The following is a 13,498-nucleotide window of genomic DNA, read 5'->3' on the forward strand; positions in this document are numbered from 1 at the left end:
TTAGACACATGCAGGTTTCCTCACGATGTTTTCCTTCACCGAAAAGCACGAGATGAATTATAAACAGAAATTAAGCACATGAAAATTCAGAGGTGCTTGCCCAGGCTTGAACCCACGTTCATCGGTTAAGATTCACGCGATCTTACCACTGGGCTATCTCGGCTTTTGACGAGAAGACATTAACAAGATAACCAGATAAATTTAAATTGATCTACCTAAACCTTTATGGAAAACAACAAATAATAACTCTGAGCTCTTTTATCCTCTATATAATATTGTACAATAAAATATGCCTTATTTATTAATACTTATTAAAATGACTTTTATATTTGTTAAATTATAAAATGTAGGTACTGTCTATTTGATACAGTTTTATGTTGAAATAATATGTAGCTATGTGTGTTCACTCGCTACATTATCAATCGATTTATCGCATATCGAACATCGTACGAATGAAGTCTGTTTCTCTTTAATTCTCCTAATGGAACACTTCGTTTGTTATGTAAATTGTTTCCTTTTCACTTAATATAACATAGATAGATAACTTTGTTTCATAGCTACAATGTTACAATTCGACTAACGATTATTTTCATTGTTTTAAGTCTAGTATTTGTATTTGATCATTCGTTTTCACAGTTGAATATATATTATAATTAATTTTCACAACAACAGCATAAACAAAAAAAATAGTACTCGTTTGAATTGATGTATTTATAATAATAATAATAATTTATTTATTTAAGTAACAAGACTCATATACAAAATTACAAAAAATAAAATAAACACTACTATCTACTACTTATACAATTTACTGGTCCAGCCGAAACTTTACAACAGCGGTTTATAAATATACAGTCTAGTCTGTTAACTACCATGATTAGAATTTTGTTTGAGCTGGCCCGCACCCTGTCAACCAAGGATGCACACTTTTTTCGCATTAATGCGTAAAAACAGTCTATATTCAATTCAGCGAACATCCCTGAAGCACTACAGAAGCGAGGCAAACCCATCAGCAATCTAAAGGCGTTATTGTACTGGACACGAAGAGCATTGTATGATTTTAATGTATAATTAGCCCACAAACTACTTTATGTTAGCTAAAGGAATGCGATGAAGTAAATTCAACAATATTCACAAAATGGTAGGCCGTGTCAGTTTTTGTTGGTAGCGTTTCATAACAAACGTCGGGCCGACGTATGCGGTTACTGCGGCGAACCCAAACGACACGGTGACCGCAACACTCCGACGTAGATGTGACCGGATTTGGCTGCTTAGCTTGTGTACTGTTTAATGTCTTGTGTAGCTTAAAGTTGTGTTATAAATTCTCTACTATCATACCTATTGCTGCAGATTGTGGTAAAGTTACCTGTTTTCATGGTAGCTAACGTTAAAGTTAATTTCAGCGCATAAAAATATGAAATGAAATCCATAAAAACATGAAACATGAAATGTGATTACAAAATTGTTTTATACCGGGCCGTCTTACTTTGATTTAACAATTTAATCTTAAAAAATGTCATGTCAATTTTACAAATTCGTATTAAATTTATACGAATTCCAAAATATGCACATTAGTCCCCTTTATCGTGTGGCCAAATATAAATGTGACGCTCATCTTGTTTTTGCGGTAACTTTACAAAAGAGAGAAATTCAGGATCCCACAAAGACCAGCCGACCCTTTACCCCGAAACTAGCCATGTCTAAAACACATTTCCTTTCACCCACCATAGGATTAGACAATGCATGCGGGTCGTTGAGGAATCATAAATCACAGCCTGATTAATGAACTGTATAAGAATGAAGCCACGCCTGATAATGTGACCGCGAGTGTCCTTTGCGCTACAGTTTTTATAATATGTCATTGTGCACGAAAATGTAGTCTTATGGATCTGACGCACGATTGCGAAGTCACTTTGTTTTAATTATCTCGCTTGGTCGCACAGATGTGATCGTAGCTTTATGGATGTCACGTCGGGATTGGTTTTCGCTTGATCGCATAAGTGAGGTAAGCATACCTCTTAAAATATTTCATTTTAAAATCATAATAACTTGTTCAATGCAAGTTATTATTATTATATAATAACTGCAAATTATTGTCGTCGTGTACATTTTTAAATCCATATAAATATTATTTTTCATGACTACGATTATATATGTATATATTATATCTTAAACGTTCATCTTACAAAAATGTATGGGACATGGAAATTTGTTCAGATCTTGATAAAGTTGAAAATGTTATGTTAAAGAAATTAAACATAAAAAAGGTCATTATTTTAATGATCAATTTACATATTCGTTTGTAATCAAATTTGTTATCTTTATAGTTGTAGTTAGCTTTTCGAATATACGATGTTTTTTTAACCATAATTTCCTACTTTTTGGTAAAAAATAATAAAAAATAATAGAAGATGATATCTACTTTTCTTCGAGGAAGTTTGTCGTTTGGGATCGCCCTATATGCGTGTAATTTATACTAGTGTCAGACATCTCGCCCTTCCCGTCCTGTTTGCCAGTCAAGAGCAAAAGTTACAGCAATATATTGTTAAACTTAAGGTTCTCTAACTTTTCTGGAATGATCCGCTCTATAGATGGTAAAGACATCTGTTATAGAGACAAAATACATTGTAGATTTTAGTAAAATGAATAAAAGTTTAAAAAAAATGTATAGAACGCAATCCGCTTTTGAACGGATTGGTTATATTAATATTTAATTAAATCGGGTTTAAAAAAAAGAATATTGAAAAAAAGTACTACCAGCGCTGAATAAATCAACGGCAATTTTGAACAAATTATGATATTTTTATTTAACAAGACGGTGTTGTTAACAATACCAAAATAGTGTGCGAAATTTCAGATCAATCGGTTAAGTGATTTAAAATTAAATTGCTAGAATTACCTACTCACACACACACCTAACAATAGGTAAATTTAATTCAAGCTTACAATAAATGTATACACATTCTAATTTCATAGTCATTTAAATAATATATAAAATAAAGACCTTATTAATATTTTTTTTTGTGTGATAATTGAAATATTATTTAATGTGTGGCATATTCAAAACTCACTATGTAAATAATTGAATTGAATTAAAATAATTGAATGTAACGCCATCTTTACGTTTAAGTAATCAAGTTAATCACAGCAGAAAGCAGACATCGATCGATGGGGGGACATCAAGCTATGCATTCGAAATCTATGAACTGATAACATTAGGTCTCTGTTCGTGTCGTCAATAATTCGAACGTGGCCGCAGTGACAAACAGTGGCGCTTCGGATGTTTCCAATTTCCTACTTCCGTCGCAATAGCTGCTAACGCTAATAAATGATTCTGCTTCGCCTTACGTTAGAATTAAGTTATGTTAAATTGATTCAATTAATGCGGATATGAAAGTTTATTTTAATATATTATTTGGAAGATGAAGTAACATACATTAATATATACTGCAGATATAATTATTTACATAATCTAAAAATTTATAAGACCATATTTATTTACCTGGCGAGCTAAGAAATAATACATAAAATAAGATGATCGCGAATTCAATAACAGGAGGTGCCAATGTGTTAACCCTAGCATTCCTAGTTACTTAATATACTTTCAAAATTTTTATGAAATTTGGAAATGAAAATGAAAAACCAGTCAGGTCATTGTTTTATCTATATATGTTTTTTTATTATTAATAACAATTTATAAAAATTAAGTAATTTTAAAATAAAAAAAAATCCTTAACTTAGAGGTCGGAATGTAAAGATATATTACAAAAAATTCAATATGAACATGGTTTCGGCATTATTCTTATTTATTCTTGTGATTCCTTACTCTCGGACAGAGATTCTTGTCGTAACTATGAATAGAATTCAAATCATACAGGTTATCGGATGCTTTGCATCAATTTGAACGTGAAATTGTAACTAATCGATTTTCCGGATCGGTTTAAATTTACTTATATAAAAGACAATTTATTTAAAAAACTCGTCGTACAAAAAAAATATTATAATGATATCTTCCGAGCATCCTATTTTAAAAAAAACCTGGACAAAATCGAACATACTGTGCACTATACAAATAACAATGCCAAATAGTGTCGTGCTGACTATCAAGCATTATTGGCGACGTAAAGGTCACAAACACCCTCGAGCCTTTACAATTGCGTCGAGACATAGCAGCGCTGAGCGCTTTATATCACGGCGAGTGCTCTGAGGAATTATTCTCTCTAATTCCTGCTTCCCCCTTCCTTCATAAGTCTATGCGTGCTGGCTCTCAATGTATGTCTGTATGTCTGTCCGCCTAACTGTGACATCAATTCCATCGCCCACAAAGAAATTTGGCAACTCCTTTCTTTGTCGCACTTCCAAAAAATAGAATTCTTTACCAGCTCACGTGTCCTCTTACAACCCGTTCTTTCAAACGAGGCGTGAAAAGACATCTTGCGGGCCGGCAAGGCGGGGCTAGTGTAGAACATTCTTCCCGACTGTACTGGGCGTCGTCGCGTTTGGACTCTACTACCACTTACCATCAGGTGGAGTAGAGTCATTTGCCTTCCCGGCAAATATAAAAAAAATTACTACAATATTCGAGGTGTTAACGATACAAACTAATAATCATGATAATTGTTTCATTCTTTTTTAATTTTTTATATAAATAAATTATCCCTGAAAAAAAAATTTGCTAAAGGATGCAATGTTACTGTATTTATTACTACCCTTTTTAACATTTTCAGTAACCGCCATAGACATTGATCCAGCGAATATATAATTTAAGCTTAATCTCAAAAGAAATATAAACTGATATTTATTAAACATTCCTAAGCTTTTTCTAGGCAGGGCGTAATGATAATATTTTTATTGGGATATTCCAATAATTATAGTATTTTTTTTATATTGTATTGTAAGTACAGCACAGTAAGCTTACTTTTATCTCATATAAGGGTTAAAGTTATTAATAGTTCTATAGTATTTTATTTAAAAAATTGTAATATGCAAGTACGCAAGTTATTCCATAAATTGCACTCCGTTTGATAGGTTGCGTTAAAAATTTAGGTGAACCTGTGGTAGCTCTTACCGGAGTAGATGCTATGAAGGTAAACATTTTCGAAGCAATCTTTAAATTACAATTTTTATTCGAGCAAAAAAATAACCCTTTTACCGTAAAGTAAAGCATAAGTTTTTTTCATTACGTAAGTAGATATGGTAATAAAACTATAGTTACTTAAAATAGTCAATAGATCCTATATTGAGAGTTTGTTGATTCTCTTGATAGTTACGAAAACTAGCTTCCTCGCTACTAATCTCAGTTTTTTATTATTCTTGTCTTAATACAAACTTAATTTTATAAAAAAGTTTAATTAATAAATAGATCCTATTCCTACAAACATCATTGTGCTTTTTTCCCAGAGGATATTTATCAAAATGTAATGCATTTGTTTTCACACAACGATTGTGATGGGTCTATTTACTTTTAACACTAACTACGTTAGGCCTGATACAAATTGTATTTGTTTTGTTATGCGAGTCTCGAGAATGTATTTAACTCGCTGGGGACCCCACGACCCGATGACATAAATATGGAGGTAAATAACCCTTCCCACAAGTGACATAGGATTATTTTGACACATGCCAAGAGTGATTTGTGAGGCATGCTTATGCTTTTTAATTACTCAGAAAAAATATTTCATATTATACAAGAGTATTTAATTTAATTACGGTTGCACCCAGTTTCGTATTTATTTTATGTTTTAAAAAGACAATTAAAAAAACAATTCCAAACAATTACATTTGATTTTTAAAATTATATTTTGTTCTTGAGTAACGTGTGATACAAGAACTATTACATTTTTTTTAAATTAAATTTATGATAATATAGTGGCAATTATTTACAAATAATTTAGGTATTACGAATTTATTTATTAAAATAGATGTCAGACAATATGGTTGAGGATACACATGACAATAATATGTTTATATAATCGATGCCTGATTTTTCAATCGCACGTTACTAACTTTTATTTGCTGACAATTTGAAAACGAAAACGACAATTTTAACATCTTATGTTTTCTTTTTGGCAGGAAGATATTTACGGCCTGTAATTTGTCTTTTAATTTCAACCTTATATTTCCTTCAATTTCACCATAAGTTATAAAGCGATTTTAAACAAATTTTCAAGAGCGCAAAATAAAATTAAGGTACTAATTTGTTCCATTCAAGTTTGTCTTCGAGTTGAAATTGTGAATGTGTTAATCATTTGAGAAATAAAATGTCTAGTTCGTTACTTTTAAACTCTGGGTCTTGGCGTATTTTTATCTGAACTTGGGAGTTTTTATTTCAAAATATTATGTAATGCAAAATGAATTTTAAGTACCGTTTGTCAACTTCCACCATAGTGGAGTACAGAGAAAGATAAATATAATAATGGACGTTCAAGACGATGATATCTATTTGCATAGATATGCATAGACTAGTGATATGGACTCTTATTAGGAACAATTTATTTATACGAAAATGTCTTCATTTGTATTTATTGCATTTAATAAAATTATCTTTTCATAAATGTTGATGCGTAAGATTTATTTATACGTATTTATTTTTTATATTGAACAAAAACATAATAATTAACACGGAACGCATCCACTTTTGCCAATGTCAATGTAAAGTCTGTGCAGATGATCCGTTGCGTACTGTTTGTTTTGTTTTTTTTTTGCAATTCGTTTCTAATATTTTTTAATCCCCGCTTATCTCTACGGACTGATACCATCTACAACTCGATTAAGTTGCTTTATAAATAAATATATGTTAAATAAATAAAAAATGCTTTATATATATATATATGTTATTGGCAGCAATCTGATTAAAGGATTTAATTAAAATGTTTACTTCTATTCTGTTGTAATCCTATTTTTTTTTTGTTATTTATAGCTATTTGATATCTCCATATTCACGAATATAAAACATCAAAACTCATTGATGTTAATTAAATTCGATATCTATAGAAACGCTCGTACAGAAATTGGCCCGACATACGATATTATTGTAATGATTTTCATTAAAATATATTCAGTGAATTCAGATGGTGTTAAATTAAAGAAAATAATAATATCGTCTTTTTTTTTAATATTTAAGTCAGTACAGCCATTGAATCGTAATTGTAATCGTTATGCGCTATCAATTACGAAATCTAAGATTCTCTTGTTCCTGAAATTACACTTGATAACTCACTCAAACCTGAATACAGCTAAAGAAATGATTGAAGCTGTTTGAGGAACAATTGATGTATGTTTCCTCACAGACGAGCCAGCACAAAGAGCTACCACCTATTGATTTGATTCATCAAAGCCCTCTCGAGGGCTATAATTTTATCTCTCTTTATTGTAATGTCAATTTTTATTATACCTGAGTTTAAATTGTCCTCTGCCATCTGAGAGTTATTACGATTAAAATGCTTGTTATGTAACTTGAAATATGTTCAGGTCAATTATTGTCAAAAGATTGATAGCTCTAGGCGTAGCCATTTTAATTTCCATTTAATTATCCTTTGAATATTTATATAAATCTGTTGTTTTATAAAATTGAGACTTCGACATCGAGATGTTATTAGATTTATTTATAAGTATTTATAAACCTTTCTTAAAAACTATTGTATCAAGTTATAATTTTACTGATGATTCTAGGGATAATGTTTCAATTAATTTTATGTTTTATTTTAGATGGTCCGCTAGAAAAAGTTTATGACACCATAATCTATTTCGCTTATAAAAAATTTTATTGGCGAAATTACTAGAAGAGTTCTTAATATATCGAGTTTTAACGTTATTATTTAATGAATATCGTAACGATTTATCAGAATATCTCACTAAACTATATTATGTTTGACTTGTTTCGTCATAATCGTGTTAAAGCGAGCACGTCGGGCAATTGCTGCAATTGACATTAAGTGGATCACACATCGATGTGTTATACATAGACTAGTTGTAGATAAATAGAAGTAAATGGATTAGCTAAAGCAGCTTGTACGTCTTGTTGCTTATGAAGAAAGAATTAAGAAGCCATTGTTCTAGAAAGATCGATATTTCTTAGTTGCTTAAAATGGGCCTATTTTTTTATATTTCCAATAATAAAAGGTATATTGATAAATGTATTTGTATGTTCTTTGTGTTTGTAATTACTTTGGCTCGTTCACCCTTCAGGTCAATCTACTACTACTTTTATCTACTTATAGGTGTTATGCGGTATAATGAACTGCTCAAAGGGGTGTTCTTTACTCAAATCGGGTTGCAAAAAAAAATTTTAAATTTTCTCCATTTGACGTTTCATAACAATTTTTTTATATGCGCCGGTAGGGCAAATGGGCAAATGAATTATAAATGAAATTAAATATATAATTACTACTTAAAATGTAACTCGTGCTTTAAAAACGTCATAACTTTTACGACTATCGTTGGTTTATACTCGAATTTAGGTCATTTATTATAGTGAAAGCGCATTAAAATTTATTACTCAAACATTTGCCACAAAAATTTGAAGTTTTTATTAAAAATCATACATATTTTATTCTATACAAAATTATGGATGGGAAAAAGTCCGAAGTTAGTATTAGTTAATGGAGGATGAATAAAATATATGTTATATACACACACGCTTTTAACTTAGTAGTGTAGTGTAGTTAGACTGACGGCTTCAATATTGCCTGACTTGCTTAATTAATTACTATCGAAGATATGATCAAACTCTAAAACACTCAAGGATATAAATCCTATTAAATAGCTCAAACTAGAAAGGATTTTAAAATAGACTACAGAGCGCCGGGTTGCCACTCGATAGAGCATCGAACGCACTCCGAGCTATAAAATTTTGATGGCCCTATAAAAACATAAGTGCATTCATGTGATATGTGTATGAGTTTGCATACACGCCGTAAGTACTTTAGTGATATGAGGAGTACTTTGTTGATTGCTATTTCGTTTAGTTTTTTTTCTGTGTTTAGAAATTACATTGTCGTATCGAAATCAACATATTTTTTTTTATATAATAGGAAGGCGGACGAGCATATGGACCACCTGATGGTAAGTGGTCACCAACACCCATAGACATTGGCATTGTAAAAAATGTTAACCATCGCTTACATCACCAATGCGCCACCAACCTTGGGAACTAAGATGTTATGTCACTTGTGCCTGTTATTACACTGGCCCTGAGTGGGCCGTACAAACCGGAACACAACTATACCAAGTACTGTTGTTTTTCCGGTAGAATATCTGACGAGTAGGAGGTACCTACCCAGACGACATTGCACAAAGCTCTCCCACCAGTAAAAACCATTGAATAGTTTATAGTATTACGGATGGTTTGTAGCGAAAACCAAACCGACTCTGTCGCCAGTAATTTAGAAACAAAACAAAGAACAGAATAAATTGTGCAGACGTATAGTCTGACGAATCAGGTTTTGGTTCGCCACTCCTTGTATTATTATTTGCGAATTAATAAAGTAATATTAATAATAACCCTTACCCCGTCTCGAAGAATGAAACGATGTAACTGCATATTTTTAATAGTTTCGTAAAACAACAAGCGTGAAGTTGAATTAGTTGTGATCTTGCTCATACTACAGCAAAATACTGCGGTTTGAATATATTTGATAAAATTAGAACGCGTTTATTATATGACGTGTCATATGTGATTTACTGATGTGACTTTGATCCAGTCTTGGCTGTTTTCAAATTTTAATCACACAACTTTTGCTTCAGGATTTATTAGGACCATACATCATTATATTTTGTACGCTTTTTGTATTAATCTCGCACAATGCCTTAATAATGAAAGAGTCTACGAGAATGTTGTAAAATTTAACGGTTCATTAAGTCGGGAGTGGTTTGACGAAAGTCGCATTAAAAGTTAAATGAACTGAGCCTCGGGCACGCAACTTTTTTCTATGATTGGATTAGAGGCTTACAGGATACTGGTAACAGGCGATTTGTTATTGGAATTAGCTTATATTTCGTAAGCGGTTACCGGGTGCTTTTTGCTTTGCGTCTATTATGTAAGTATATAAATGATTTCTTTGTTTCATCATTCACCGTTTTATTTTGTTTTATAATTTTTTATGGTACGATAAATTTTGTTTGTATATGACAGAATATTTTGTTTTCTAAGAGATGTTTGTTAGTTATATAATATTTATACTAGTATAATAAAGTTATATGGTAGACAAAAGTCTTGGCGTATTAATCACATGAAGTTTTTATATGGATTTCTAAAATGTGTTTTAAAATGTCTGCTAATATATTATATTTACTACGTTGATAATTGAGTTAATAATGTACGTTTGCTTTGGTATCTGAATATCAGAATGTAATTTAGAGTTATTACTGACGACATTGGAAAAAAGATTGCCTACCACGTAGATTATAACTGCCTCCTACGATCAAGAATTCTGTTTCAAGAGTATAAATCATACTCGAGTATGTTTGTTTGGTAGTTTTGGTATAGATACACTTGCGTTATTTGACCGAATCGGCTCAGTCTGATTTCGCACTTAGCCTCAATGGTTGGTAGGGAAGACCGCTTGAAACATAATTTAGCGTATTCAGACCACAAAACGGTGTTCATCTTAATTCATTTCACATTCTCAAGTCCTTGTTGAAGCTAAATAACTCATGAAACCCTCATCATAGCAAAATGATTTTAATACATATCGTAAGACCTAATAAATTATCACCTTCGCTAACTATGTTATAAACGCTTATTAACATTACATGTGTGTGTGACGTCACTAGCATAACAAAGCCATTATGCCATTCAGTTTTTTAAATACCAAAGTTAAGAATTCACTTAATTAACTAAACTACTAATATGATAAAATAGATGAAGCCGCGATTGTTTAGTTGTTGAGTTAAATTTACGAGGAATTTTAAGCGAAATTTGCTGATTCGATCCCAGGCAAACATCGCATGTAAACATTGCAGTACTTGGTATTGTTGTGTTTCGGTTTGAAGGGTGAGTGAGTCAGTGTAATTACAGGCACAAGGGACATAACATCTTAGTTCCCAAGGTTGGTGGCGCATTGGTGATGTAAGCAATGGTTAACATTTCTTACAATGTCAATGTCTAAGGGCGTTTGGTGACCACTTACCATCAGGTGGCCCATATGCTCGTCCGCCTTCCTATTCTATAAAAAAAAAACAACTATCATATCGTCTGTTTCGGAAGCGAGTGGAAAATGAATGAAAATGCGGGAAAACTTATTTTGTCAATACATATTGGTTTGATTATAATGCAAATACATAATGAAATCAATGTGTTTTATTATACGTCGATGATTTTTCTCTATGAATATAATAGCAATAACGTGATATGCCATGTCATTAATAGGGCTATTAATATATTTATGACACTTTAAATGGGTCGTTGTGGCGTCTGTGAATAATAGATTCGATTTGTTAACAACATATTATTAAACTTGACATTTATTACGTTTATCGCTCCGAAGATAATAATTAACACCAAAGTATTCCGAACGCACCATTTTGAATTCCTTGCTATGAATGTATTTAACTAGTTGTGCCCTGCGGTTTACCCGCATTAAATTTTGATTATGCATGCCTGTAACATACAGGTCGCCATATTATTTGACGTTTATGGTTACTGCATCGCATCTTACGGTCGTAGCTTGAAGTTATATAGCCTTATAACCTTTCTCAATAAAGAATTGTTCAAATTGACGTGGTATTTTTTGAAATAAGGAGCGTTCAACTATACGAACTATTCAGATTTACAATATATGTATGTTAATAGAGACTTAGGTTAAACGCTACAATACGCAGCCAAGAAGACTGAAAATATGCTATGCGTTCTTTATAAGTATGCAACCGATGGCAGCATAATGAATGACTAGTCAAGTATTGTTAGATTATTTAATGTGACATTTAGCAGTATCTGTATAACGTGTTATTTACATAAGGATTACGATGTACTACTCGCACCACCTACGCAAACGTGCGGGATAATAGCTCAAAGTATCGTTTTTTTTTATGTCCTATCATGTTCACATTATTTATTTATTAACGTGGGTTCAAACCCGGGCAAGCACCTCTGAATTTTCACGTGCTTAATTTCTGTTTATAATTCATCTCGTGCTTTTCGGTGAAGGAAAACATCGTGAGGAAACCTACATGTGTCTAATTTCATCGAAATTATGCCACATGTGTATTCCACCAACCCGCATTGGAGCAGCGTGGTGGGATAAGCTCCAAACCTTCTCCTCAAAAAAGGGAGAGGAGGCCTTAGCCCAGCAGTGGGACATTTACAGGCTGTTACTTTACTTTACTTTTTTTTACCAACATGACATACATTAATAATTAAAAATTAAAAGTGTACAAATTAATAGGTCTAAAGGTAAAAGTTGCTATACTTATAGGTAACCACGACATGTAAAAATGACACTAAGCATCTTAAATAATAATGGAAGAAAAGATAAATTAAAAAAAAAAAATTTCATACAATTTGAAATACAGATTATGAATAAAAACATTCTTAAATAATAAATTAATAACTAAATAAAACTACACCTATGTGTTACGAATATAACAATGGTAGACATTAATTATTCTTTTGCCAAAAATTCGATATCGAATTTCATGGTTCAATTAAAAGTGAAGCGACTCTGACGTCACATTTGCTTGTATAAGATTATACTGGGCAGTGTTATTGCTAGCCGTTTTTTTAATGACCATCGAATCCATCTATCTGGGCCTCAACACTGACAATGGGTATAAAGGCTTATCTGCGAGGGACAAACAGCCCGTGGCGATGAGATGAAAGGGACCTTAACAAGGACGTGTGAATTTCGTCCTGTCTGCATTTATATTATGTTCAAATGTTATTGTACCTTATCGTTGTGGATTGAAAATTATACAACGCTTGGAGGTGTATGGAAAATAGAATTAGATACCATCGTTTGCAATTCGAAGCTTTGCAGTAGATTCATACTTAATTTCAACAGGTATGCGGATGATGTAAATTGTATTCATATCGTATTAAATAAATTATAATTAATAAAACTAAAGAAATGTTAATTCAGAATTATCAAGTTATTTATCGGATCTTTTGACATTCGTACACTTAATTTTCATAATTTAATCGTTTATATGTGAAACTAAAATGTTCAAATAGTGTTAAAAAAGTATAGACAGCAACCTCGCATTAAAATAAACATAAAGAATAAATTAAAACAGCGGTTGAGGGCGAATATCGCCGCTATATAAATCCAGTGAGGGGCAGGTAAACAAAATTATGGTTGTGGGATTCAATAAAAAGTCGTATCTGATTTATAGTGAGTATTACTTACGGGGTGCGGGCGTGAGATACAGCTACTAAATGTTGGTTTTTGCGTTAAATTGATAACGCACGATCTTTGGCGGTTGTGGGGAACCGACTGCGGTCTTTATGGATATTTTTTAATGTTAAATTTTGGCTTTTCGTGAATAATGCGTAGATCTTCTT

The 13,498-nt window shown here is 31.9% G+C and overlaps 1 protein-coding gene across 4 annotated transcripts in view; it reads left to right on the top strand.

Annotated features, from left to right (window-relative positions):
* LOC126774447 (tyrosine-protein phosphatase Lar) overlaps window positions 1–13,498 on the top strand; it is a 387,053-nt gene that overhangs the window by 49,586 nt on the left and 323,969 nt on the right. The gene's annotated exons all lie outside the window — the stretch shown is intronic.

This window comes from Nymphalis io, chromosome 16, assembly GCF_905147045.1.
Source record: "Nymphalis io chromosome 16, ilAglIoxx1.1, whole genome shotgun sequence".
NCBI classification, from domain to species: domain Eukaryota; kingdom Metazoa; phylum Arthropoda; class Insecta; order Lepidoptera; family Nymphalidae; genus Nymphalis; species Nymphalis io.